Source organism: Scyliorhinus canicula, unplaced genomic scaffold, assembly GCF_902713615.1.
Source record: "Scyliorhinus canicula unplaced genomic scaffold, sScyCan1.1, whole genome shotgun sequence".
Taxonomy (NCBI): domain Eukaryota; kingdom Metazoa; phylum Chordata; class Chondrichthyes; order Carcharhiniformes; family Scyliorhinidae; genus Scyliorhinus; species Scyliorhinus canicula.
This window is the reverse complement of record NW_024055820.1, coordinates 1,877,445-1,900,653: the sequence shown is the minus strand read 5'-3', so window position 1 is coordinate 1,900,653 and position 23,209 is coordinate 1,877,445. Positions and strand designations below refer to the sequence as shown.

The 23,209-nt window shown below is 45.9% G+C and overlaps 1 protein-coding gene, 1 long non-coding RNA gene and 2 other non-coding genes across 4 annotated transcripts in view; 3 read left to right on the top strand and 1 right to left on the bottom strand.

Annotated features, from left to right (window-relative positions):
- The window catches only part of LOC119961137 (zinc finger protein 91-like), a gene marked incomplete at its 5' end in the record, with an annotated part of 114,463 nt that overhangs the window by 63,694 nt on the left and 27,560 nt on the right, over positions 1-23,209 (top strand). The gene's annotated exons all lie outside the window — the stretch shown is intronic.
- On the top strand, positions 1,940-2,012 carry trnav-cac. The gene has a single exon. It is a non-coding gene; the product is annotated as a tRNA-Val (tRNA).
- Positions 3,311-3,383, bottom strand: trnar-acg. Its single transcript has one exon. It is a non-coding gene; the product is annotated as a tRNA-Arg (tRNA).
- LOC119961127 lies at positions 11,799-23,207 on the top strand. The gene is made up of 3 exons (XR_005459601.1): positions 11,799-11,947; positions 16,613-16,728; positions 23,164-23,207. It is a non-coding gene; the product is annotated as an uncharacterized LOC119961127 (long non-coding RNA).

Below are 23,209 nucleotides of genomic sequence, written 5' to 3'. Positions count from 1 at the left end.
TATTCTGCCCCACCTCCTGTGTCCCTTTTCAACTATATAATTCTGTCCATTCCTACCCTACCCTCCCATACTGCTGTGAAGGATCATTTAAACGAATGTACTGGTAAACTCGGTTTCACTCCACAGATGTTGGCAGACCAGCTAAATCTATCCAGCAATGTCTGATTTCATGCTGACAGTATGTTGCCCAAAAAGACAGACGCCAGCAACATGGTAATTGAAGCAGAGGAAATGGCAGAGATGGTTACAAATCACTTGTTCTCGGTCTTCCTGTGGAGGCAAAGCAGAAAGAGAGACGCGGAAAGGAGGTTCTGTGCGGATCTGCTCACTGCCGCCTTTCCCATTCACTAACGGGATTTGACCAACGGAATTGTTCACATCTTGTACAAGGAAAGATCAAATCCAATTGGCATCTCCATTTCAAATCTGTTGTGAAGTAACAATGACGAGGACACGTCGTCACATTTGCTGATTGAAAACTGGACAGAAACATTATCAAATCTTTCACATTAAACGTGAGACAAGTTGGAATGATTTAAGTTTGTTGCTGGAAGTTATCGGAATCTCGGGTGCTGCAGCCAATTCTATTTACTTTTACCCCGGCCTCAAAATGCATTCAACAAATCAGAAATGCTGAATTGTCATGGTGTAATGAGATGGAAAATATGTTCGCATTTTGAGAAAGTTCACATATTAGCGGTTCGTTCAGTCCACAACAGAATTGAATGGGTTTACAGATGCAGGTTTAATCACCGTCTGAAACATGCACATAAAGACAGACACAAGCGATTCTGTGACTGAAGTGGAGGAAATGGCAGAGATTTTAATAGAATCCATTTTTTAAAAATCTGTCTTCCTGATAGCGAAATAGGAAAAGCCACTCGGGGAGATGAGAAAAACGAGGCTCGGTACAGATCCTGTGGCGTCCCTCTTTCTTCAACACGAACGGGGTGAAGGCGTCAGAATGTCTCAGACACAGAACAAAAAGGAATCAAATATAATGAAAATATCATTCTCAAATCTCTACCTGTAAAACTATCCCATTACATTTCAATGCTGACTGTGCTCAATCACAAATGAGCACAATGGGGTTTGTATTTCCCAGTGACTCGAATTATTTTCTTTGTCAGTCATGTTTGCAAATCAATGTATATTTCAGAGTCTCACTTTCAAATGAAGATATAAATGTCGGATAAGATGACGTTTTGAGTAACGGAACAGATACTGAGTAAATTGATTGATATTTTTGAAGCAACATGAGAATGATGTTATTGCTGAGTGAGCAGAAATCATTCCACCCTGAGAATGCTTCTCCATTTGAAAATTCATTTGAAACCAAATAAAGTGGAGGACTGCAGCAAAGTGATCTCAACAGGGCTTTGTGAAGTTCTAAAAATCATTCTCTCTCTAATAGACAGACTCTGTGAACAGGCTGTAGATCAAATATAATTAAATTCTGTATATCAACTCAGAAATAATGAAGAGAAGCTTGATCAGGAAAAAACACCTTCATAAATTCGGTACGAAATCAATTGCATCATTACATATTGTTTATATCGTAAACTACATAATTTCCGTGTTCACATCTTCTGGTCCAGTGAAACTTGATCATTAAGTCAAACTGGACGTGGATTCGACAGAAATTCCTTTGTCAAAAGCGAATTGGACGATCAGCTGTAATGGAGAAAACTCAAGGCCATTGAAACAGAAAAACATTGAGACTAATCAAAGGATTGTTCTTTTGAAAAGCTGGTCGAGGTGATCGAAGTGCCGCTTATTGCGTTTTGCCAATTTATGGTTACATTGATTTATTAGTCTCTCTGCAGCATTCCTAATGAGAACAGCCGAATTCTAAAAAACAAAGGTCCCAAAGTGTGACTGAGTGACAGAACAGTGTCCGCTTTCTACACACGCTCATTAGAGTGAATGTGAGCCAGCGGTTTCTGTAGTGCAGTGGTTATCACGTTCGCCTCACACGCGAAAGGTCCCCGGTTCGAAACCAGGCAGAAACATTATGGCGATGAATTGTTTTCTGTTTACTCATTAAGAGAATCCATGACCTTCCACCCGTTTCAAATGATATCCTACAAAATCCACCATTATGGGGACTGGGTGGAATCGGTCAGAGAGTTCACACGTGTTAAGTGTGAATGGTTTTCCAATGAGCTGCGACATCTTCTGATTCGAATAATAATGTTAAATCAATTTCTCTGCCGCTTGTCTAAGTTTTCAGCCGAATTGAACTCCCTCAAAAGGAGTTTCTTCAGTGCAACAAGAATGCAGGTTTCCTGATCTCGGTCAGAGGGTCAAACTCGGTGTTTTGTTTATGTGGTGTGGCGGTTGTCATGTTTATTTTACACTTAAAAAAAACCCTGGATTGGTAACCGCGTAAATACATTATCGAATCCCATTCGATTAAGTGTTTGGGAAAAGTTGCATAATTGACATTTTCATTGTCACACATCCCGAATAACCCTTGAACTGAGGGAATCTGCCGTGTGGAACCCCGGTCCCCAGAGCTTCAGCCTGATTCTCTGCATTGCCAGTTTAGTGACAATAACACAACTCAACACCAACTATCAGCCCCAGTGAATCCGCTCTCGATTATTACCTGAATATAATACCTTACAAAGCAAATGTCATTTGCTCTCATATATGCTGGAAAATGCATTCAGGAGAAGCAGAAATGCTGAAAATTCCCGGCACACTGAGCAGGAACACAGATGCTCCTATATTGACTCGGCACAAATATTAACAGTTCGTTCAATGGCGATTAATGCAGGTCAGAGGCTGGGATTGTCTCTGTTAATATATTAAATTGATTAACACTAAAAGACCGGCTGGGAATCCTGCAGTAAGTAACTCACCTCCTCCCCCCCCCCCCCCCCCCGCCCTCCTCCCCACCCCCCAGCAGGCACAAGTCAGGAATTAAATGGCTCAAAGGGCAAAGCTGGCTGGGTGGATTGGCCATGCGAAATGACTGGGTTACGAGGGGTGTGGGCCGAGTTAGGGTGCTCTTTCCAAGGGTCGGCGGAGACTCGGTGGGCCGAATGGTCTCCTCCTGCACTGTTGGGATTGTATGATTCTACCAATATTGATCTCCTTCAGTTCCTCCCTCTCACAACCCTCCATTCCCAACATTTCTGCCATCTGATTTGTGTCAGTTTCTGTCTCTTTAGAATATACTGGAATTTGTCAAAAAGGCTACTAAAAGTAAATCTAATAATCTAAACGATCAACTGAATTGGGTAAAAGTTATTCAATATGCATTTTTCATGGACTTTGCAAACTGATGTTGAAAGGTTTACCACGAGCCAGCCAGGAGTCGAACCTGGAATCTCCTGATCCGTAGTCAGGCGCGTTATCCATTGCGCCACTGGCCCACAGTGAAATGCAACTGCTACAAATTGGTTCAATACGTCACCCAGACTATTTATCCCAAAGTGCTTCACAACTCTGGGGGAAATTCTCTCAGGATCTCCCCCCCCCCCCCCCCCCCGGCGGATTGGATTGGAGTCGGGGTTGAATTCGGTGACAATGTAAAATACACCAATGCTGTTCCCAGCCTGGGAGGTCATCCCCGAAAAACAGAAAGAATGGGCTGCCAGTTGTGGGATCGTGTCCAGTGTCTGTTTGTGGGGAAATGCAGTTGGTGAATGGCCAGGCTGGAGTAACACTGACCAGAACATAAAACAACAAGTGAATGAATGTAAGTTTGGAAATTCCCAGCTCCTTCCTGTCTGCAGGTATTTCCCGCTCTGAGCTGCACAATGAACAACGAACCACACCGATAAAACTAACTTTTATTTCCTGCCCGTTCAACTGGTGTCGGTGCCAGTGATGTTTATGGACAAACTGCAGGCTCTGTTTCCCCTGCTGCATTTATTCCCCTGGAACTGATACTCTCATTTTCTGTTTCCATCAAATGTCCGAACGCTGTAAAGTTCCGATCATGTCCACCAGAGGGCGACATGGCCACATGTTTCCTCATCAAATACCCGCCATAATATTCACCTTAAGTTGCTGTCTCAGTCAATGGTTCCTCTCTGCTTTCAAACATAGGAGCAGGTGAAATAGAAGCAGAAGTTGGCCATTCGGCCCCTTCAGGCTGTTCTACTATTCAATAAGATGGGGAGATGACGGCGTTGGACTGGGGTGGGCACAGTAAGAAGTCTTACAACACCAGTTTAAAGTCCAACAGGTTTGTTTCAAACACGAGCTTTCTCAGGTATGTAAAGAGGTGGGTTGTACCACCAGATATATAGACAACAGTCAATGATACAAAGACGGGCATTCATTGTATCACCTTGCATCACTGACTGTCGATATATGTGGTTATGGAACCCACCTCTTCATTCACTCGATGAAGGAGCAGTGCTCCGAAAGCTAGTGATTGGAAACAACCCTGTTGGACTTTAACCTGGTGTTGAACGACTTCTTACTGTTCAATAAGCTGGCTGCCCTGTTTGCGTTTCGAATTCCACATTCCCATCATGCAAACAGACGACATTTGATTCTGTGATACTAACTGGTTTGTTTTATAGCATGATACACACACGGTAGCACATACAAACAGATGCGATAGAAGCAGAAGTCGGCCATTCGGTCCCTTCAGCCTGTTCTGCTATTCACTGAGACCATGGCTGGTCTGTGTTTCGAGTTCCACATTGCCATCATGCAAACAGACGAAATAAGCTTCTGTGAAACTGAATATTCTGTTTTCTAGAATGATACAGCACATGTGCAGAGTTCGAAAGAATCTCAACAAACACTCGAGGAACAGCAGCGCATCTTTCCACTGGGCTCAATACAGCTTTCACATTCAGTGTGTATTCAGCAGTTTCACACTGTAAATGCTGCACCCATTTTGTGTGTCCTTACATCGCAGATTTGGGTTTCAATCTTGTTTCCACTTGTTCTTTGTGTCGAGCGGCAGTTGTTGATCAATCTGCCATTGACAGCTCCGGCAGACACATCTTTTGTTTCTTTGTATCTTCCATTGCTCTGACAGAGAGCTAGCACAGACACAGTAGCCCGAATGGCCTGAATCTGTGGTGTAATCATTCTCTGATTTGATGCTAACTTCACCCTGTGGCTACGAAAGCCAAGGCCTTTTTTCATTTAATCTCTCCTGACTTGCCCCCTATCAGAACCCTTTCCTGTTGTTCTGTTTCCTCCCTCCGGGATTTCACTTCGTTAAAACGTACTACATTTCTAACCTTTCCCGATTTCAATGGAAGGTCAAGGAGGTGAAAGATGAATTTTGTTTCCCTTTCCACAAAAGCTGCCTGACTGCCTGAGATTTCCCAGCATTTTCCGCAGGTATCTGATTGGCTGTGGGTGGCAATGAAAGTATCTGTTGCCTCAATCACCTCCTTTTTACCGGCTCGTTGGTCTAGGGGTAAGATTCTCGCTTCGGGGTTTATGCTGCATGAAAATGTGAGAGATCCCGGGTTCAAATCCCAGACGAGCCCTTATTGGCCAAACTGCAGATTTTGTTCATTTCTTTCCAGTGCAGACAGCGGGATCGGTTCACGTTGTGTTTTCTTTGAGAAGCTGAGCTCACACTGCAGGGAATCAATACGTCCCCGAGAAAATCGAGACATTTTGAAAAAGTCTGTGAGTGGACATTCACTTATCTCTATTCACTAATCCAGGTGACCCCATGATGGTGGATTCAGGCAGCTGTGTGTCTGTTTCATTTGATTCATTCGAGGATGTGAACATCACTGGGGAGGCCAGGATTTATTGCCCAGAACTCTTTGCCCTTGAGAAGGTGGTGGTGAGCTGCTTCCTGAACCGCTGCAGTCCATTGGTGCTGTTAGGGAGAGAGTTCCAGGATTATGTCCCAGTGACAATGAAGGCACAGCCGATATATTTCCCAGTCAGGATGGGGAGTGGCTGGGAAGGAAACTTTCAGGGTGTCAGGGTCTTGGGTTTGAAAGGTGCTGTCTGAGATGCCTTTGGTGAGTTCCTGCACCCATCCAGGCAAGTGGAGAGTATTCCATCACACTCCTGACTTGTGCCTTGTAGATAGTGGACAGGTTTTGTGGGGTTAGGAGGTGAGTTACTCGCTGCAGGATTCCCAGCCTCTGACCTGCATTTGGCGCCATTGAACGAACTGTTGATATTTGTGCCGAGTCAAAATAGGAGCATCTGTGTTTCTGCTCAGTGTGCCGGCAATTTTCAGCTGATCCTGAATGCATTTTGAGGTACATGTCAGAGCGAATGACACATGCTTGAAAGTTATTATATTTAGGTAATATTGGACAGTGGATTCACTGGGGGAGTGGCTGGTGGGTGAATAGTGTAACTGGCTCTGGACCAGGTAATATTGGACAGTGGATTCACTGGGGGAGTGGCTGGTGGGTGAATAGTGTAACTGGCTCTGGACCAGGTAATATTGGACAGTGGATTCACTGGGGGAGTGGCTGGTGGGTGAATAGTGTAACTGGCTCTGGACCAGGTAATATTGGACAGTGGATTCACTGGGGGAGTGGCTGGTGGGTGAATAGTGTAACTGGCTCTGGACCAGGTAATATTGGACAGTGGATTCACTGGGGGAGTGGCTGGTGGGTGAATAGTGTAACTGGCTCTGGACCAGGTAATATTGGACAGTGGATTCACTGGGGGAGTGGCTGGTGGGTGAATAGTGTAACTGGCTCTGGACCAGTAAAGCAGAGAACCAGGCTGAAGCTCTGGGGACCGGGGTTCCACACGGCAGATTCACTCAGCGACCCAATTCAAGGGCAATTCAGGATGGGTGTAAATGAATAATGAAAATGTCAATCATGTAACTTTTCCACACACGGAAATGAATGGGGGTTTGATAATGTTTCTGTGCGGGTTTAAACCGAGGGCCTTTCAGCAAACATGATAATCGCTACACTACAGTAACAGGGAACAGCGCTTAGCGCACTGACCGAGAATAGTAAACTGTGCGGCCTTATTGCACTGAAGAACCTTCTATTGTCAGAGTGCTATTCAACTGAAAACTTAGACAATTGGCGGAGAAATCGATCTGATATTAGAATCATCAAATGTCAGCACATTAGAAAACCATTCAGAATTAACATGTGTGAACTCTGACTGCGATTCCTGCCAGTCTCCATCACAGAGTATTTTGCAGGGTATCATTTGAAACTTTGCGGGTGTAAGGTAATGCATTCGCTTAACTATTGAACAACAAATAGCAAGGATACAACTCATCTGCAAATTAGACGAGTAAGGTCAATAATGTTTCGAATAAGGGAAATTCCCCTCACCATTGCCTCCCCCTCCCCCCACCTGAGCAATCTGCTCCCTGTTCCTCCTGTCCTTTGGCTCCCTGCTTACCTTTGTTCTGCCATTAACACATTCTCATCTCTTAATGCGTCACTATCAGCACCTTTCTTAGCCTTGATCACCGCCTTTTGCATTCCCTTTGTCTTTCCTTCCAAGGCATCTTAGTCATCCTCCACCTATCGCTGGCCCCCTATCCAGCCCCAATGTTCCCCTCCCCCTCCCCACAGTATAAATCTGACCCGATTTCCAGTTCTCCAGCTTTGACAGAGTCACCCAGACTCGGAACGGCAGCTGCCATCTCTCTCCACAGAGGCTGCCAGACCTGCTGAGAGGGTCCAGTATTTGTGTTTCTGATTCAGATTCCAGCATCCACAGTAAGTTGCTTTTATTGTACATTTAGACATGTTTGAAATGGTGATTAAATTTGTTCATCTGCATCTGTAAACCCATTAAATTCTGTTGTGCATGAACAAACTGCTAATATGTGAACTGTGTCAAAATGGGAACATCTTTTTTCTTTTTATTGCGTCCTGAACATTCCACTAATATTCAGTTTCAAAATTAGTTTGTGCAAACTTTCCTCACACTAAATAAGACAGATGTCTCACTTTATAAAAATAAATTTAGGAATGCCGAATTACTTTTTTTCCAATTAAGGGACCAAATTAGCGTGGCCACTCCACCTAACCTGCACATCTTTAGGTAGTGGGGGCGACACCCACGCAGACACAGGGAGAATGTGCAAACTCCACACGGACAGTGACCCAGAGCCAGGATCAAACCCCAGCAAATGTCTCAATTTAAGATTCAGAACTTAGTCTGCAATTCAAAATGTAAAAGCATTTGTTCAGCAATACTTTCTGTTCAATCGTGTACTGCTCCATTAATCAGGGCAGCATGTGGCGTAGTGGTTAATTTCATAGAATTTACAGTGCAGAAGGAGGCCATTCGGCCCATCGAGTCTGCACCAGCTCTTGGAAAGAGCACCCTACCCAAGCCCATACCTCCACCCTATCCCCATAACCCAGTAACCCCACTTAACACTAAGGGCAATTTGGACCCTGAGGGCAATTTAGCATGGCCAATTCACCTAACCTGCACATCTTTGGACTGTGGGAGGAAACCGGAGCACCCGGAGGAAACCCACGCACACACGGGGAGAACGTGCAGACTCCACACAGACAGTGACCCAAGCCGGGATTCGAACCTGGGACCCTGGAGCTGTGAAGCATTTGTGCCAACCACTATGCTACCATGCTGCCCTTAGCACTGCTGCCTCACTGCATCGAGGACCCAGGTTCGATCCCGGCTCTGGGTCACTGTCCGTGTGGAGTTTGCACATTCTCCCCGTGTTTGTGTGGGTTTCACCCCCACAACCCAAAAAATGTTCAGGGCAGGTAGATTGGCCACGTAAATTGCCCCTTAATTGGGTACTCTAAATTCATTTCAAAACGTTTCATTACTCCAAACTTAATATCATTCGATATTTATGTCCTGATTTGAAATCTAGATTCTGAAATATACAACAGTGAATTACAAACATGACTGACAAAGAGAATAAATCGAGTCACTGGGTAATATGAATTCCCTTGTGTTCATTGTGAGATTGACCACAGTCAGCTTTCAAACACAATCAAATATCTTCACAGGTCAGAGATTTAAGAATGATATGTTAATTATATTTGACCTCTTTCTGTTTCCAAAAGGTGGTTCAGTTAAGTCTCTGGCATTCCCTCTAAGTCAGTTACAGTATCGTTTGTGTCTGTCCTTTTGAGTACACATTACTTTCAGACATCCTTCAATCTGGCCTGTTGCATTTGCTGATCCCAATGCCATCTTCTCTGCATTGGAGAGACTAAATGCCGACTGGGTGACCGCTTTGGAAAACACCTTCGCTCCATCGACAAGCTGGTGGCAGACTCTCCTGTCGCTTGCTATTTGAACTCACTGTCCAGCTCTCATGCCCACATGTCCGATCTTGGCCTGCTGCAATGTTCCCAACGCCGAGGAACAGCACCCCATCCTCCGAATAGGCGCGGTACAGCCTTGCGGATTTAACAGTCTGCTCAACAGCTTCAGACTGTGAAATCCCTCCTCCCCCTTCACCACCTTCCACTGATCTGTTTTCCCTCAACATTGCCCAGCCCCCCCATCCCCCCCACCCACAGCTCCTGAGCAATCTGCTCCCTATTCCTACTGTCCTTTGACATGCTGCTTACATTTGTTCTGCCATTAACACATTCTAATATCTGAATGTGCCACTATTAGCAGCCTTTTTAGCCTTGATCACCGTCATTTGCATTCCCTTTGTCTTTCCATCTAAAACATCTTTGTCGATCTTCACCTATCGCCGGCCCTCTATCCAGCCCAAATGTTCCACTCCCCAGCAGCCCCCCCCCCCCCCCCCCCCTCCCCACTCCTCTCTCCACTCCAACAGTATAAATCTGAATAAAAGCGAATTACTGCGGATGCTGGAATCTGAAATGAAAGAGAAAATGCTGGAAAATCTCAGCAGGTCTGACAGCATCTGTAGGCAGACATGGGCAGCACAGTGGCACAAGTGATTAGCACTGTGGCTTCACAGCGACAGGGTCCCAGGTTCCACTGGGTCACTGCAGAATCTGCACGTTCTCCCCGTGTCTGCGTGGGTTTCCTCCAGGTGTTCCGGTTTCCTCCCACAGTCCAAAGATGTGCAGGTTAGGTGGATTGGCCATGATAAATTGCCCTAAGTGACCAAAAAGGTTAGGGGTTATTGGGTTACGGGGATAGGGTGGATGTGAGGGCTAAAGTGGATCGGTGCAGACTCGATGGGCCAAATGGCCTCCTTCTGCACTGTAGAGATAGAAAAGAGCGAACGTTTCGAGTCCAGTGACTCTTTGACATTGACAAAGATACATTGGACTTCCTACAGATGCTGCCAGACCTGCTGAGATTTCCCAGCATTTTCTCTTTCTCTTCAGTATCAATCTGACCCTATTTCCAGTTCTCCAGCTTTGACAAAGACCCACTTGACTGGAAACGGCAGCTGCCATCTCACTCCACAGAGGCTGTCAGACTGCTGAATTTGTCCAGTATTTTCTGTTTTTGTTTCAGATTGAAGCATCTGCAGTAAGTTGCTTTTCTCTTACTGTTAGACATGTCTTTAAGACAGAGATAGATAGGTTATTGATCAATAGGGAATCAGAGGTTATGGGGAGAAGGCAGGAGAATGGGGATGGAAAAAATATCAGCCATGATTGAATGGCAGAGCAGACACAAGCCTGTGTTTGTGTGAGTTTCGCACCCACAACCCAAAGATGTGCAGGGCAAATGGATTGGCCATGCTGAATTGCCCCTTATTTTGATAAAATGAATTGGGCACTCTAAATATATTTTTAAAAAAATAAGACTCCCCCCTCTCATCCTTCTAAACTCCAATGAGTATAGACCCAGAATCATCAACCGTTCCTCATACGACAAGCTCTTCATTCCAGGGATCATTCTTGGGAAACTCCTCTGGACCCTTTCCAAGGCCAGCACATCCTTCCTTAGATACGGAGCCCAAAACTGCTCACAACACGCCAAATAGGGTCTGACCAGAGCATTATACAGCTTCAGAAGTACATCCCTGGTCTTGTATTCTAGGCCTCTCGACATGAATGCTACCATTGCATGTGCCTTCCTAACTGCTGACTGAACCTGCACGTTAACCTTAAGAGAATCGTGAACAAGGACTCCCAAGTCCATTTGCGCTTCTGATTTCCTAAGCATTTCCACATTTAGAAAATAGTCTATGCCTCCATTCCTCCTTCCAAAGTGCATAACCTCACGCTTTTCCACATTGTATTTCATCTGCCACTTCATTGCCCACTCTCCTAGCCTGTCTAAATCTTTCTGTGCCCCCCCCCCCCCCCGCTTCCTCAATACTATCTGTCCCACTACAGATCTTTGTATCATCTGTAAACTTAGCAACAGTGCCTTCAGTTCCTTCTTCCATTTCATTAATGTATATTGTAAAAAATTGTGGTCCCAGCACAGACCCCTGAGGCACAACACCAGTCACTGGCTGCCATCCTGAAAAATACCTCTTTATGCCCACTCATTGTCTTCTGCCAGTCAGCCAATCCTCTGTCCATGTCAGGATCTTACCCTTAACACCATGGGCTCTTAACTTATTTAACAGTCTCCTGTGCGACATCTTGTCAAAGGCATTTTGGAAATCTAACTTCCTTGTTACCCCCTCAAAGAACTCTTAACAGATTTGTCAGACATGACCTTCCTTTGACAAAGCCGTGTTGATTGAGTCCTACTTTTTTATGCACTTTCAAGTATGCTGCGATCTCATCTTTAATAATGGACTCTAAAACCAAATCAAGCTAACCGGCCTATAATTTCCCTTCTTAAACAGCGGTGTTACATTAGCCACTTTCCAGTCCTCTGGGACCCTTTCTGCCTCCAGTGATTCCTGAAAGATCACCACCAATGCCTCCACAATCTCTTGAGCTATCTCTTTCAGAACCCTGGGGTGTAGTCCATCCGGTCCAGGTGATTTATCCACCTTCAGACCTTTCAGTTTACCCAGAACCTTCTCCTTAGTGATGACAACTGTACTCACCTCTGCCCCCTGATTCTCCCGGAGTTCTGGCATTCCACTGGGGTATTCCACCATGAAGGCTGATGCAAAGTAAGTACAGTATTCAGTTCCTCTGCCATTTCTTTGTGTCCTATTATTACTTTTCCTGCCACATTTCCCAGTGGTCCAATGTCTATTTTTGCCTGTCTTACCTTTTAAATATTGAAAGATATATATATATATATATATATATTTATATATTGAAACATCTCTTCCTATCTTCTTTTATATTACTAGGTAGCTTGCATTCATATTTCATCTTCTCTCCCCTTATTGCTTTTTTATTTGTCCTCTGCTCACCTTTAAAGGATTCCCAATCCTCTGGCTTCCCACTAATCCTCGCCACTTTGTATGCTTTTACTTTTATGCTGTCCTTGACTTCCCTCGTCAACCATGGATGCCTTGTCCTCCCTTTAGCATGTTTTCAATCACTAGGGGGCACAGATTTAAGGTGCAAGGGACAAGGTTTAGAGGAGATATACAAGGTAAGTTTTTCACACAGAGGGTAGTGGGTGCCTGGAACTTGCTGCCGGAGGAGGTGGTGGAAACAGGGACGATAGTGATGTTTGAGGTGCATCTTGACAAATACATGAATAGGATGGGAATAGAGGGATACGGACCCAGGAAGTGTGGAAGATTTTAGTTTAGATGGGCAGCATGGTCGGCGCAGGCTTGGAGGGCCGAAGGGCCTGTTCCTGTGCTGTACTTTTCTTTATTCTTTGTTCCTCCTTGGGATGAATTTCCATCGTGCCTCAATCAAGTCTGCCTCATCACACATTACACCGTTCCCTAGTAAGCTCTGTTAAAAGCTGCTCCAAGTAAACATCTCTTAGACATTCCACAAATTACTTTTCCTGGGATCCACTACCAACCTGATTTTCCCAGCCCACCTGCAGATTGAAGTCCCCCATGAATTTTGTGATCTTGCCTTTTTTACATGCTTTCTCTATCTCCTGATTTGTTTTCTGTCCCACATCCTGACTGCTGCTCGGAGGCCTGTACATAACTCCCATCAGGGTCTTTTAACCTTTGCGATTCCTCAACTCTACCCACAGAGATTCTCTGCCTTCAGATCCTATATCTCTCCTTGCGGTCAATTTACTTAATTCCTTACTAACAATGCAACCCCACCCCCTTTGCCCATCTGCCTTTACTTTCGATTGGACACATATCCTTGTATATTTAGATCCTAGCCCTGATCTCCTTGCAGCCACGTCACTGTTGCGTGGGTCTTCGCCCATAACCCAAAGGTGTACAGAGTAGGTGGATTGGCCATGCTAAATTGTCCCTTAATTGGAAAATAAAGAATTGGGCACTTTAATGCTTTTTTTAAATGACAAAGAGGATAATAGTTCAAAGCAAAACTGGGTGACAATGAGACAAGTAGGTAAACTAATAGGACAAGAGAAGAAATAAAAGACAGGTCCAGGTGAGATATAAATGGCAACAGCAGAACCATTACCAGCACCAACTGTCTAAAAATATTGGAGTGATGATTATAATCTGAAATGAACGTTGTGTCTGGAAGGTCAGAAATTGCCTGATCAGTTCCTTGAGTTTCCTTTGAGCTTTATTGGAATGGTGCAGGAGGCCGAGGACAGAGTGGAAGTTGGGCAAGGAATTTAAACCTAAATAATCAGAAGCTCCGGATCACACTTGATAACTGAATGGTGATGTTCCACAGTGACCCAATCCAGATTTAATCTCCTCAGTGTAGGGGAGACCAAATTGTGAGCACAATACTGAGTAGCACCTGGAAAGTGTGTTTGGAATCCAAGAATATGGGAATGAAGGAGATGAAAAGTTGGTTGTTGCATCTGTTGTGTCTGCATGGAAAGATTTACAGTGATGTTCAAAGTAACACAAGTAATGGAAGTGGGTGGAGACGATATGGCTCATCGAGCCTCAGCATTTCTTGCTGGGTATAACCTGGCCATTCAGGCATCATTCTGGTACACTTTCCTGCTTCTTCTCCAGTCTTTTTGATCCATCTTATAATATGGAGTCATTAGCTCAACAATCCAATGAAGTAAACTTTAGTCTGGCCTCGTGTCACCGAGCTGAAATCTAGTCTTTCTCTGACACATTCTTAATGTCTACACTGAGAGGTTAAGAGTGAAAAAGTCAACTGTTTTGCAGTAATATGTGCAGATGCCGGCGTTGGACTGGGGTGAGCACAGTAAGAAGTCTTGCAGCACCAGGTTAAAGTCCAACAGATTTGTTTCAAAACACTAGCTTTCAGAGCACTGCTCATTCACCTGAGGAAGGAGCTGCGCTCCGAAAGCTAGTGATTTGAAACAAACCTGTTGGACTTTAACCTGGTTTAGCAGTAAGGGGAAGAGACACATTTGTAGATGCTCTACAGTGGTACAGACTCATTGGATCTGCTTCGTCTGTCCCATCTTATATTCAGCTAATGGGTAAACGATAAAAGTGCTGCAATTTCCAAGCATTTGTGGGCAACTTTGAGTTTGCTGCTCAGATCTAGAAGGACTGGAGAAGATGCAGGCAAATATATTTAAATTATGCCTGAACTGGCAGGTTATACCCGGCAAGAAAGACTGGACAGGGCATCACCTTTTCTCTGGAAAAGGGAATGAAGGATGACCTAATCCTGTAAGATTATGAAAAGGTTTGATATGATAGACAAGTGGAAGATGTTTATATGAATAAATATGAGTTAGTCATTAGTTAATATAATGTGCAGTTCAGAGGGAGATCACTCACACACTTCACATGTGCAAAGGGTTAACACTCCAACTTTAAAAGCTCAGACTATTTGATCCAATTTCAGCATATTGTTATTGGCGAGGGGCAGTTTAACTGTTGGGTCTATGACAGGGGTGGGCAAACTTTTCCGTGCAAGGGCCACATTCAGAAATTCACAATTTTAAAGGGCCGCATAGCATATTAATTGATAGTCCCGGTTGGAACCAATTAGCGTGCGGCATATACCTCAGCGCTTCTCCCGGCGGCATCCTGCCTTTAGCCCTCTTTTTCTCTACTTTTCAAAAAATGGAGCTTCACCCGGTTATGATTCTGGGCGCCTCATACAAACTAGGAGTCGGCCCCTCGAGCCTGCTCCTTACATACAAACTAGGAGTCGGCCCCTCAAGCCTGTTCCTTACATACAAACTAGGAGTCGGCCCCTCGAGCCTGCTCCTGACACATAAACTAGGAGTCGGCCCCTCGAGCCTGTTCCTTACACACAAACTAGGAGTCGGCCCCTCGAGCCTGCTCCTGACACATAAACTAGGAGTCGGCCCCTCGAGCCTGTTCCTTACACACAAACTAGGAGTCGGCCCCTCGAGCCTGCTCCTTACATACAAACTAGGAGTCGGCCCCTCGAGCCTCCTCCTTACATACAAACTAGGAGTCTGTCCCTCGAGCCTGCTCCTTACATACAAACTAGGAGTCGGCCCCTCGAGCCTGCCCCTTACACACAAACTAGGAGTCGGCCCCTCGAGCCTGCTCCTTACACACAAACTAGGAGTCGGTCCCTCGAGCCTGCTCCTTACACACAAACTAGGAGTCGGCCCCTCGAGTCTGCTCCTTACATAAAAACTGGGACTCGGTCCCTGGAGCCTGCTCCTTACACACAAACTAGGAGTCGGCCCCTCGAGCCTGCTCCTTACACACAAACTAGGAGTCGGTCCCTCGAGCCTGCTCCATCAATCAAAAATTTTAACCTCAACTTCACATTCCTGCCGACCCCGATAATCTTTCACCCTCTTGCTTATCAAGAGTCTATCCATCACTGCCTTAAAAATATTCAAAGACGGGGCAGCACGGTGGTGCAGTGGTTAGAACATAGAACAGTACAGCACAGAACAGGCCCTTCGGCCCTCGATGTTGTGCCGAGCAATGATCACCCTACTCAAGTCAACGTATCCACCCTATACCAGTAACCCAACAGCCCCCCCCCCCCCATTAACCTTATTAAAAAAAATAAAAAATTTTAAAATTTTTTTTTGAGGACTTGATCTTGATGGGCCGCATAAAGACTTTTGGCGGGCCGCATGCGGCCCGCGGGCCGTAGTTTGCCCACCCCTAGTCTATGAGGACAAAAATCGCTCTCACCCAAACCTGTTGGGACCCCGATGAGTTCACATCTCACTGTAGTCACTGTTGCCAATCACTCCCAGGACAGAACAGTGATGGAAGGCCCATACTATTTAGGTGCTGTATTAATTGATTTAATACATTTGTTACCGTGGCCCGATGTTACCAGTCGTAATCGGTTCGCAAAGCATAATTTATATCATATGTATTACCCAACATGCACTGCAGTTGAGAATGTGCTCCACATTACAGAAGCTCCTCGTACAGTCCGTCTGTAGCTGGAGCATGCACAGTTCAGGTTGTCGCTGACGGTGCGAGGAGCGGGAAAGAAACAATCGACCGACTTTCTGGATTGGAGCCGGTGGGTGGCCAGGGAGCAATAGAAGCTGCGGAGTGAGCCGGGAGGCTTCATAAATACCCCGTGGAGGCTTCAACTCCCGAGCACAATGTTAATGGTCCCGTCTTAAACAGCTTCCCAATTGGCCGAGGAAGGCAGTGTGTCACAAGGATGGATGTGTTGACTGATTAATGGCTGGAGGATGGGGGCAGGTCATGTGATCAAACCTCCAGGAATACATTTAATCAAGGTTGGCGAGGAGAAAATGTTGTGAATTTCTATCCAAAACTGACAGTGAGGTTTCTGTAAATTTACAGGATACTGGAAGTGGAGGTTTAACAGACGGGAAACGCAAACCAAACATCACATCGCGATCTGACAGAATCACTCGATTCATCTGAACCTGAATATCAGCAGCATCTGAGTGTGGAAGGTAAAGGTTTGTCTGTTCTGTCTGTGAGGGAAGATTTCAGGTCTCAGTGTGACTGGAAAAGCCCCGAGATTCACAAACCCTGGTTAGACCAAACCTGGAGAACTGTGTTCAGTTCCGGGCAACAAACCTGAGGAAGGATAGAATGGCCTCGGAGGGAGTGTAGCACAGATTTACCTGAGGATATCTGAACCCCCCCCCCCCCCCCCGGGGTTAAAATACAAGGTGAGGTCACACAATTGAGTCCATGCCAGCTCTCTAATTAGTACAGTAGCACAATCGTTAGCACTTTTGCTTCTCAATGCCAGAGATGAAGATTCAATTCCTGGCTTGGGTCACTGTCTGTGTGGAGTCTGCGTGTTCTCCCCATGTCTGTGTGGGTTTCCTCCGGGTGCTCCGATTTCCTCCCACAAGTCCTGAAATACGTGCTTGTTATGACATTCTGAATTCTCCCTCCGTGTACCCGAACAGGCGACGGAGTGTGGCAACCAGGGGAGTTTCACAGGAACTTCATTGCAGTGTTAATGTAAACCTACTTGTGACACTGGTAAAGAGTATTATTATTACCTGGAGCAATCCAGTAAGTCTCATTCTCCTATGTCTGTATCCTCAGATTTATTTCTTTCAGGTTTCTGTCCAATCTTTTAAAAAATCATTCATTGGTGTCTATTTCCAAACTCCATAATTGGCAGCAAGTTTCAGCTCATTGCCACTCGCTGTGTAAAAACATTCTCCCTCATACCTCCTGTAACATTTACATGCATAGATTTGTGGGCAGCACGGTAGCATTGCGGATAGCACAATTGCTTCACAGCTCTAGGGTCCCATGTTCGATTCTGGCTTGGGTCACTGTCTGTGCGGAGTCTACCTACCCTGTACATCTTTGGGTTTGTGCGGGTGAGACCCACGCAAACACGGAGAATGCACAAACTCTACACGGACAGTGACCCGGGGCTAGGATCGAGCCCGGGTCCTCGGTGATGTGAGGCAGAAGTGCTAACCACTGTTCCACCATGTCAACCACATTTTATAGGTTTCTAAGAGATTCTGAACTCCAGTGAATACAATCCTGACCAATTCAATCTCTCACGTCAGACCCTCCCATCTCAGGAATCAGTCTGGCAAAACTTTGCTGCATTTCCTCTTTAGCGAGATCACCTTTCCTCAGATAAGGAGACTAATACGGCACACAATATTCCAGCTGTGGCCTCACCAAGGCCCTGTATAATGGCAGCAAGACATCCCTGCTCATTGACTCAAATCCTCCAGCGATGCAGGTCAACACACCATTTGCCTTCTTTACCGCCTGCTGAACCTGCATGCTTATATACAAACTAGGAGTCGGTCCCTTGAGCCTGATCCTTACACACAAACTAGGAGTCGGCCCCTCGAGCCTGCTCCTACACACAAACTAGGAGTCGGCCCCTCGAGTCTGCTCCTCACATACAAACTAGGAGTCGGCCCCTCGAGCCTGCTCCTGACACACAAACTAGGAGTCGGCCACTCGAGCCTGCTCCTTACACACAAACTAGGAGTCGGCCCCTCGAGCCTGCTCCTTACACACAAACTAGGATCGGCCCCTCGAGCCTGTTCCTTGCATACAAACTAGGAGTCGGCCCCTCGAGCCTGCTCCTTACATACAAACTAGGAGTCGGTCCCTCGAGCCTGCTCCTTACGCACAAACTAGGAGTCGGCCCCTCGAGCCTGCTCCTTACACACAAACTAGGAGTCGGTCCCTCGAGGCTGCTCCATCAATCAAAAATTTTAACCTCAACTCCACATTCCTGCCGACCCCGATAATCTTTCACCCTCTTGCTTATCAAGAATCTATCCATCACTGCCTTAAAAATATTCAAAGACGGGGCAGCACGGCGGTGCAGTGGTTAGCACTGCTGCCTCACGGCGCCGAGGTTCAAGGTTCGATCAAGGCTCTGGGTCTCTGTCTGTGTGGAGTTCGCACATTCTCCCTGTGGTTGTGTAGGTTTCGCCCCCCACAACCCAAAGATATACAGAGTACAATGTTGGTGACGCTAAATTGCCCCATAATTGTTAAAAATGAATTGGGCACTTTAAATTTTTTTTTTTTAATATTCAAAGGCTCTGCTTCCACTGCATTTTAGAACATAGAACGTAGAACGATACAGCGCAGTACAGGCCCTTCGGCCCTCGATGTTGCACCGACATGGAAAAAAAACTAAAGGCCATCTAACCTACACTATGCCCTTATCATCCATATGCTTATCCAATAAATTTTTTAATGCCCTCAATGTTGGCGAGTTCACTACTGTTGCAGGTAGGGCATTCCACGGCCTCACCACTCTTTGCGTAAAAAATCCACCTCTGACCTCTGTCCTATATCTATTACCCCTCAATTTAAGGCTATGTCCCCTCGTGCTAGCCACCTCCATCCGCGGGAGAAGGCTCTCGCTGTCCACCCTATCTAACCCTCTGATCATTTTGTATGCCTCTATTAAGTCACCTCTTAACCTTCTTCTCTCTAACGAAAACAACCTCAAGTCCATCAGCCTTTCCTCATAAGATTTTCCCTCCATACCAGGCAACATCCTGGTAAATCTCCTCTGCACCCGTTCCAAAGCTTCCACGTCCTTCCTATAATGAGGCGACCAGAACTGTACGCAATACTCCAAATGCGGCCGTACTAGAGTTTTGTACAACTGCAACATGACCTCATGGCTCCGGAACTCAATCCCTCTACCAATAAAGGCCAACACACCATAGGCCTTCTTAACAACCCTATCAACCTGGGTGGCAACTTTCAGGGATCTATGTACATGGACACCGAGATCCCTCTGCTCATCCACACTACCAAGAATTTTACCATTAGCCAAATATTCCGCATTCCTGTTATTCTTTCCAAAGTGAATCACCTCACACTTCTCCACATTAAACTCCATTTGCCACCTCTCAGCCCAGGTCTGCAGCTTATCTATGTCCCTCTGTAACCTGCAACATCCTTCCGCACTGTCTACAACTCCACCGACTATAGTGTCGTCTGCAAGTTTACTCACCCATCCTTCTGCGCCCTCCTCTAGGTCATTTATAAAAATGACAAACAGCAACGGCCCCAGAACAGATCCTTGTGGTACGCCACTCGTAACTGAACTCCATTCTGAACATTTCCCATCAACTACCACTCTCTGTCTTCTTTCAACTAGCCAATTTCTGATCCACATCTCTAAATCACCCTCAATCCCCAGCCTCCGTATTTTCTGCAATAGCCGACCGTGGGGAACCTTATCAAACGCTTTACTGAAATCCATATACACCACATCAACTGCTCTACCCTCGTCTACCTGTTCAGTCACCTTCTCAAAGAACTCGATAAGGTTTGTGAGGCATGACCTACCCTTCACAAAACCATGCTGACTATCCCTAATCATATTATTCCTATCTAGATGATTATAAATCGTATCTTTTATAATCCTCTCCAAGACCTTACCCACCACAGACGTTAGGCTCACCGGCCTATAGTTACCAGGGTTATCTCTACTCCCCTTCTTGAACAAAGGGACCACATTTGCTATCCTCCAGTCCTCTGGCACTATTCCTGTAGCCAATGATGACCTAAAAATCAAAGCCAAAGGCTCAGCCATCTCTTCCCTGGCTTCCCAGAGAATCCTAGGATAAATTCCATCCGGCCCCGGGGACTTATCTATTTTCACCTTGTCCAGAATTGCCAACACTTCTTCCCTATGCACCTCAATGCCATCTATTCTAATAGCCTGGGTCTCAGCATTCTCCTCCACAATATTATCTTTTTCTTGAGTGAATACTGACGAAAAGTATTCATTTAGTATCTCGCTTATCTCCTCAGCCTCCACACACAACTTCCCACCACTGTCCTTGACTGGCCCTACTCTTACCCTAGTCATTCTTTTATTCCTGACATACCTATAGAAAGCTTTTGGGTTTTCCTTGATCCTACCTGCCAAAGACTTCTCATGTCCCCTCCTTGCTCGTCTCAGCTCTCTCTTTAGATCCTTCCTCGCTTCCTTGTAACTATCAAGCGCCCCAACTGAAACTTCATGCCTCATCTTCACATAGGCCTCCTTCTTCCTCTTCACAAGAGATTCCACTTCTTTGGTAAACCACGGTTCCCTCGCTCGACCCCTTCCTCCCTGCCTGACTGGTACGTACTTATCAAGAACATGCAATAGCTGTTCCTTGAACAAGCTCCACATATCCAGTGTGCCCAACCCTTGCAGCCTACTTCTCCAACCAACACATCCTAAGTCATGTCTAATGGCATCATAATTGCCCTTCCCCCAGCTATAACTCTTGCCCTGCGGGGTATACTTATCCCTTTCCATCACTAACGTAAAGGTCACCGAATTGTGGTCACTGTTTCCAAAGTGCTCACCTACCTCCAGATCTAACACCTGGCCTGGTTCATTACCCAAAACCAAATCCAATGTGGCCTCGCCTCTTGTTGGCCTGTCAACATATTGTGTCAGGAAACCCTCCTGCACACATTGTACAAAGAACGACCCATCTAATGTACTCGAACTATATCTTTTCCAGTCAATATTTGGAAAGTTAAAGTCTCCCATAACAACTACCCTGTTACTTTCGCTCTTTTCCAGAATCATCTTCGCCATCCTTTCCTCTACATCCCTAGAACTATTAGGTGGCCTATAGAAAACTCCCAACAGGGTGACCTCTCCTTTCCTGTTTCTAACCTCAGCCCATACTACCTCAGAAGAAGAGTCCCCATCTAGCATCCTTTCCGCCACCGTAATACTGTCCTTGACTAGCAGCGCCACACCTCCCCCTCTTTTGCCCCCTTCTCTGAGCTTACTAAAACACCTAAGGACGGAAGTTCCAAAGTCATAGAATCCCGACAGTGCAGAAGGAGCCCATTCGGCCCATCAGGTCTGCACCAACCCTCTGAAAGAGCACCCCACCCAGGCCCACCCCATCCATTCCCACTCCATCCTCATAACCCCACCCAACACCCACGTCCTTGGAGACGAACGGGCAATTTAGAAAGGCCAATCCACCTAATCTGGCCAATCCACCTAACCTGCACATCTTTGACCTCTGTGATGAATCCGGAGCACCCAGAGGAAACACAGACACAGGGAGAACGTGCAAACTCCACACAGTCACCCAGGGCCGGAATTGAACCTGGATCCTTGGTGCTGTGAGGCAGCAGTGCTAACCACTGTGCCACCTCCTGTCTTACAACCCTCAAGAGAGAAAAATATCTTCATCACCATCTGAAATGGATGACCCCTTATTTTGCAACAGTGACGCCTTGGTCCAGATTCTCCCACAAGAGGAAACATCCTCTCCACATCCACCCTGTCAAGACCCCTCAGCATCTTATATCGTTCAATCCAAGTTTTACCCGAAACTTTAAATCTGTGTCCCGGCTGCTTGTACGATCAGTGAATGGAAACAGAGTTTCTTTGTCCACCCGATGGAAATCTGCCATAATCTTGTGTCCCTGAATCAAATCTTCCCTCAACCTCCTTTGCTGGAACCATTCTGGTAAATCTCCTCTGCACCTTCTCCAAGAGCCTTCACATCCTTACTGAAGAGTGGTGACCAGAGCTTTAGAAAGATTCATAGAATAGAATTGGAGCCTCAGAATTCCTACAGTGCAGAAGGAGGCCATTCAGCCCATCAAGTCTGCAGTGATTCTCTGCAAGGGCACACTGTCTAGGCCCACACCCCTACCCTGTCCCTGTAACCCCATAGCCCCACCTCACCTGCATATCCCTGGACACTAAGGGGCAATTTATCAAGGCCAATCCATATAACTTTCCCTTCTTTGGACTGTTAGAGGAAACCTGAGCACCGGGTGGAAACCCACGCAGACATGGGGAGAAAGTGCAAACTCCACACACACAGTCACCAAGGCCAGAATTGAACCCAGGTCCCTGGCGCCGTGAGGCAGCAGTGCTAATAATTGTGCCACCAGAAGCATAGTTTTGGGATCAATATTACTGTTTATGAATAAAAGCAAATTACTGCGGATGCTGGAATCTGAAGCCAAAGAGAAAATGCTGGAACATCTCAGCAAGTCTGGCAGTATCCGTAGGGAGAGAAAAGAGCTAACAAAGGACCATCTGGACTCAACATGAGATCTTTTCTCTCCCGACAGATACTGCCAGACGTGCTGAGATGTTCCAGCATTATCTCTTCGGTTACTGTTTATGAAGCTCAAGATCGAATTAGCTTTGCCATCTATTCTCTTTAATATGACTTGTAGATATACAAAATCCCTCTTCACCTCTTTCTCACTCCTCCCAAAGAGGCCAGTTGGGTTTTTGTGACAATCCAGCAGTTTTCATGGTCACTTTTTCCCAGAGCCGGACCCACAAATGACCAGATTCATTCAGCTCAATTTCACAACCTGCCTTTGTGTTTTTGTGGGTTCTCTCTCACTCCCTATTTTCTGTTTTCAATCAGTTTCACAGGGTGTTCGAAGGGGAGGCTTCAAAGTCCGGAAACTCAA